The sequence below is a fragment of the Physeter macrocephalus genome, chromosome 7 (assembly GCF_002837175.3).
Source record: "Physeter macrocephalus isolate SW-GA chromosome 7, ASM283717v5, whole genome shotgun sequence".
NCBI lineage: Eukaryota > Metazoa > Chordata > Mammalia > Artiodactyla > Physeteridae > Physeter > Physeter macrocephalus.
Window position 1 is genome coordinate 66,429,287 of NC_041220.1, and position 6,932 is coordinate 66,436,218.

Sequence of the window (6,932 nt, forward strand, 5' to 3'; positions counted from 1 at the left end):
CATATACCCTGAGAAAACCATATTTCAAAAAGAGTCATGTACCAAAATGTTCATTGCAGCTCTATTTACGATAGCCAGGACATGGAAGCAACCTAAGTGTCCATCAACAGATGAATGGATAAAGAAGATGTGGCACATATATACAATGGAATATTACTCAGCCATAAAAAGAAATGAAACTGAGTTATTTGTAGTGAGGTGGATGGACCTAGAGTCTGTCATACATAGTGAAGTAAGTCAGAAGGAGAAAAACAAATACCGTATGCTAATACATATATAAGGAATCTAAGAAATAAAAATGTCATGAAGAGAGTATGGGTAGGATGGGAATAAAACACAGACTAATTGAGCATGGACTTGAGGATATGGGGAGGGGAAGAGTAAGCTGTGACCAAGTGAGAGAGTGGCATGGACATATATACACTACCAAACGTAGGGTGGATAGCTAGTGGGAAGCAGCCGCATGGCACAGGGAGATCAGCTAGGTGGTTTGTGATCACCTAGAGGGGTGGGATAGGGAGGGTGGGAGGGAGGGAGACGCAAGAGGGAAGAGATATGGGAACATATGTATGTGTATAACTGATTCACTTTGTTGTAAAGCAGAAACTAACACACCATTGTAAAGCAATTATACTCCAATAAAGATGTTAAAAAATTAAAAACAACAACAACAAAAAACAATCCTGCACCTTTAAAAATCAAACCCTCCTAGGATCCTAATGCTAAGCTCCTAATTTCCTATGTTCCCTGAACTAAGACTGAACTACAAACCATAGTCAAAGGTGTTCCTAAAGTTACTGAAGCTCCTCATAAATTCACTGAGGAATTTAACATAATTGTCCAGACTTTTCAACCTGGTTTCTCAGACTTAATATCAACTAGTCCACATGCTTTTTGGCAAAGGTGGAACCCAACATTGGATGAAAACTGCTAACTGGTCACGTCTCAAAAAATCTCTAGAATAACAAATGGGAGATTAATCCCCTGCCCTATTTTGTGATCAGGCTCAGGCAATTGTTATGGGACTCCACTTAGCAATCCCTAGAGCTTTCCTGAAAGCTGTTGATTGGAACAAAATTCAGGCCTGCATTTAAAAACCCAATGAGGTCCCATTTGTTTGTTTTTATTTTCAATACCCTAGGAGGTGGGTCAAAAAAGATCTTACTGCAATTTATGTTAGAGTGTTCTGCCTATGTTTTCCTCTAAGAGTTTTATAGTGTCTGGCCTTATATTCAGGTCTTTAATCCATTTTGAGTTTATTTTTGTGTATGGTATTATGGAGTGTTCTAATTTCATTCTTTTACATGAAGCTTTCCAGTTTTCCCAGCACCACTTATTGAAGAGGCTGTCTTTTCTCCATTGTATATTTTTGCCTCCTTTGTCATAGATTAGGTGAACATAGGTGCGTGGGTTTATCTCTAAATGTCCATCAACAGAGGAATGGAGGGACTTCCCTGGTGGTGCAGTGGTTAAGGATCCACTTGCCAAGGCAGGGGACATGGGTTCAATCCCTGGTCCAGGAAGATCCCACATGCTGCAGAGCAGCTAAGCCCATGTGCCACAACTACTGAGCATGCAGTGTAGAGCCTGAAAGCCTCAACTACTGAGCCCACGCACTACAACTACTGAAGCCTGCGCACCTAGAGCCTGTGCTCCGCAACAAGAGAAGCCACCGCAATGAGAACCCGCACACCACGATGAAGAGTAGCCCCCACTCACGACATCTAGAGAAAGCCCACGTGCAGCAATGAAGACCCAACGCAGCTAAAAATATAAATTTTAAAAAAAAAAAAAGAGGAAAGGATAAAGGAGATGTGGTACATATATACAATGGAATATTACTCAGCCATAAAAAGGAACAAAATTGGGTCATTTGTAGAGATGTGGATGGATTTAGACATTGTTATACAGAGTGAAATCAGAACGAGAAAAACAAATATTGTATATTAATGCGTATGTGTGGAATCTAGAAAAATGGTATAGATGATTCCATTTGCAAAACAGAAATAGAGACACAGACATAGAGAACAAATGTATGGATATCAAGGGGGAAAAGGGGGGGTGGGAGGAACTGGGAGATTGGGATTGACACATACACACAATTGATACTATGCATATAATAGATAACTAATGAGAACATACTGTATAGCACAGGGAACTCTACTTAATGCACTGTGCTGACCTGAATGGGAAGGAAGTCCAAAAGGGAGGGGATATATGTATATGTATGGCTGACTCATTTTGTCGTACAGTAGAAACTAACACAACATTGTAAAGAAACTATATTCCAATAAAAATTTAAAAAAAATGAACCCATGCATGACTATTATAGTTAACTCCAGATTATTTTTAAGGAAAATTCTGGTCTCCCCATGGATGTCGAATCCACATGGGTGGCCTTTAACTCTATGTTCACTAATGAACTAAACTGAGACCTCTCTCTTTTGGCAAAGAGAATTAGAATAAGATGGGAAACTATGTTAGTAATGGACTTGGTTAATTTGGCAAACCGGCTAACCCACACTCACACAAAGTACTAGCTATAAAATAAGCTACAAGGATATATTGTACAACATGGGGAATATAGCCAGTATTTTATAATAACTATAAATGGCATATAACCTTTAAAAATTGTGAATCACTATGTTATACACCTAAAACGTATACAACGTTGTAAATCAACTATAACTTAATTAAAAAATAAAATAAAGTGATGGCCAAAAAAAACCCACCCAAATTGTTCCCTCAAAGCCTTTCCCCAGAATTAATCAATACCCTACAAACAAAGAGTGCTTACAGGGAATCAGACCAATCACAGAGGATTATAAAGCCCAGGGGTTTATAATCCCTTGTATCAGTCCCTGCAATACCCTTATTTCACCTACCAGGAAACCCAGTGGCTGAGGATAGATTTGTCCAAGACCTCCATACTGTAAACAATACTGTTATCCCTCTTCACCTTGTTGTTCCCAACCCTCACACCTTATCAGCTCCCATCCCTACTGAAAGTAAGCTTTTCACTGTGATTGCTTTGTGTAGTGAGTGCCTTCTTTAGCATCCCTGTGGATAAGGCCCATCAATATCTCTTTGCCTTTAATTGGGAAGGACAACAGTACATCTGAACAGTAATGCCCCAGGGTTTAACTAAAAGTCCTTATTTCTCACAAACCCTAAAAGCTTATTTAGATGATGTAAAATTTCCTAGAGGTTCTAAACTATTACAATATGTAGATGATTTGCTTCTCTGCTCCCCTTCTCAGGCCTCCTCATGGGAAGACAGCAACCATCTGCTAAAGCTTTTAGCCTCAAAGAGACATAGGGTCTCTAAGGAGAAGCTACAGTTTGTTCAAACTCAAGTTTGCTTTTTAGGACATCTGATATCAGAACAAGGACTACACATAGATCCAGAAAGACTCCATGGCATCCTGAATTTCCTAAAGCCCCAAACTAAATGCCAATTACGAGGCTTTCTTGGGTTAGCTGGCTATTATCATAACAGGGTTTCAAATTTTTCTCTCACAGTTCAGCCCCTACATATATCTTGTTGAAAAACACTAAGCCTGATCCTATTATTTGGGAAGATCAGGATGATCTAGGTTTTAAAACCCTGAAGGAAAGCTTAATGAATCTCTCTGCCCTTGAACACTAATTATCAACTCCCCGTTTTCCTCTAGGTCTATGAAAAGGAAGGCAATGCCCTCAGGGTGCTTCTTTAGAAACATGGAGATCACCATCACCAATAGGGTATCACAGTCAGCAGCTAGACCCTGTGGCACAAGGATACCCCCTTGCCTCTGAGCCATTCCTGCCACTGCCCTTTTGGTAAAGGCCAACCAAGAAATACTCATGGGTTCCTCTCTGACCATCTTTGTTCCTCATGCTATTGAAAGTCCTTCTGAATCCCAACCATATCCAACATCTTTCAGCAAGACGTCTTACTCCCTATGAAATGCTCCTATTGACTGCACCCCATATCACTCTTGCTCACTGTAATATCCCTAACCTTGCCACCCTTCTTCCCTCCTCTATGGACGAAACTCCTCATGACTAACTCTGACAGACCATCTCTTGGCTCCCTACTACGGCTTGCAAGAAACCCCTTTAACAAAGGCTGATTCTTCATGGTTTACTGATGGTTCTTATTTAAAAGATGAAAATGGTGAATATTGTGCTGGATATGCAATTGCAACTTCTTTTGAAGTTATCAAGGCAGCACCTTTGCCTTTGGCTACCTCAGCACAATGGGCTGAATGATACGCTCTTACTCAAGCCCACAGTTCAGCCATGGGCAAAACTGCAAATATTCACACAGACAGTAGAAACACTTTTGGAGTAGCTCATAACTTTGGAATGTTATGGAAGCAGAGAGATTTCCTTACGTCTAACGGGGATAAAACTTAAAATGGCCGATATATTCAAGATTTATTAGATGCCATACTTCTACCAGCCACTCTGGCTATTCTTAAAGTTCTGGGCATTCTAAACTTGACTCCCTGGAAGCTAAAGAGAACCACCTCACTGATATCTCCACTAAAAATGCTGCTCTGGGCTTCCCTGGTGGCGCAGTGGTTGAGAATCTGCCTGCCAATGCAGGGGACACGGGTTCGAGCCCTGGTCTGGGAAGATCCCACATGCCGCAGAGCAGCTAAGCCCGTGTGCCGCAACTACTGAGCCTGTGCGTCTGGAGCCTGTGCTCCACAACAAGAGAGGCAGCGACAATGAGAGGCCCCCGCACCGCGATGAAGAGTGGCCCCCGCTCGCCGCAACTAGAGAAAACCCTTGCACAGAAATGAAGACCCAACACAGCCAAAAATAAATAAATAAATAAATAAATTTATTTATTTATTTATTTTTAAAAAAAATGCTCTCACAGGAACCAACAACCAAACTTCTGTCATGCTCCAAAAAGATGTTCCCCCAAATGATAATCTAGACAAGTTGACTAGAGATACCCAACAACTGGCCACAGAAAAGAAAAAACAATATTGGAAATCTAATTACTGGTTTGATAAAAAGAAAGAGCTCTGGTTTGGGCCAAATGACGATCCAGTCCTGCCAGAGACGCTAAAATTCCCATTACTGACTACAGTCGACCCTTGAACAACACAGGATTGAACAGCAAGGGTCCACTTATATGTGGATTTTTTCCAATAAATACATACTACCGTACTACATGATCTGCAGTTGGCTGATGCAGAATCTCGGATATGGAGGGTCAACTGTAAAGTTATAAGCAGATGCTCAGCTGTGCAGGGGGATCAGTGCCTTCACCTCTGTGTTGTTCAAGAGTCAACTGTACTGTATATGCATTGAATCACTGATCTACTGATAAAATGATAAACTTTATGAATCAATACTAGTGGGAAAATATTAATAAAGCCACTAGAAGCACTTTATTTGCCACACGCATCCAAAATACAATGCTGGGGAACCTAGCCACACCACCCCACAACTTTAAATTACCCAATAGACCATCTGAGATTTGGCAACGGATTTCCTCCAGCTTCTCCCATCTCATGGATATAAATATGTTTTGGCAATGGTTGTATACTTTCTCACTGAACTGAAGCTTTCCCTTGTAGATGGGCCACTGCCTCTCCTGTGGCTAAAATTCTATTCGAAAAGATTATCCCTGGCTTCCCTGGTGGCGCAGTGGTTAAGAATCCGCCTGCCAATGCAGGGGACACGGTTCAAGCCCTGGTCTGGGAAGATCCCACATGCCGCGGAGCAACTAAGCCCGTTAGCCACAACTACTGAGCCCGCGCTCTAGAGCCCGCGAGCCACAACTACTGAGCCCAAGTGCCACAACTACTGAAGCCTGCGTGCCTGGAGCCCGTGCTCCGAAACAGAAGCCACCGCAATGAGGAGCCCGCACACCACAACGAAGAGTAGCCCCCGCTTGCTGCAACCAGAGAAGAGCCTGCGCACAACAACAAAGACCCAACACAGCCAAAATTAAAAATTAAAAAAAAAAAGCCATTAAAAAAAATTATCCCTACCCAGCGAACCCCACCTCTAACTTCATGGTAACTGGGGAATTCACTTCACCAGCCAGGTATTTGGACAAGTCTGTGCTGTCTGGCCAGTTATACAACACTTTCCCTGTGCTTACCAGCCAAAATCCCCAGGGCCCGTCGAACACATGAATGGCGCCATTAAGAGTGTATCGGCAAAATTTGTAGAGACTCTTCAAACACCCTGGCCAAAGTCACTGCCACTGGTCCTTCTAAATCTTAGGTTTATATACCCTTTTTGCAACCCATAAACTCTCACACTTTGAGATAATCACAGGATTCTCAACGCCGCTAGCTCCTGCTTCTTTTGATCTACAGCTAATATAAGAGTATATACTTGAATATTTTAAAGACTTAATTGTTTCTGTTGAAAATAACCATGATTTAGTAGAACAATCTTTTCACAGAATGCTCCTGGGAGACAAAGGTCTTCAGCATCATCCCTTACAACCTACAGATTTCGTCTCCTGGAAGAGACATCTACAAAGACATCCCTCCACCCTTGCTGGAAGGGCCCTTACCAACTGTTGTTAACCAGTCCGCGTACTGCCAAGATCTAGGAAACAGACTCTCAGATCATGTATCACATCTAAACAAAGCACCAAACCCTGACTGGACCTGTGTACCAACTGATGACCTAAAAGTAAAGGTTTCCAGGAATTGAAACAGATGACAGCTAAAGGAGACAGCTTTCCCAAGATGACCAGACCAGGCCTGTATAGTTTTTCCCCATTGTTTCTTACCTTATTTCCCCCCCTTTCTTTCTTGGAAAGACAATGCTCTTATCTGCACTTCTGAATCTCTTTGCAACAGAGGGAAACATCTGATGGTTGGGTTTGCCACCAGAAACTCACATCTGTACACAACAGCAGTAACTAGACTCTAGTCCATCCTGTGACCAATTTTTCATTTGTCCCT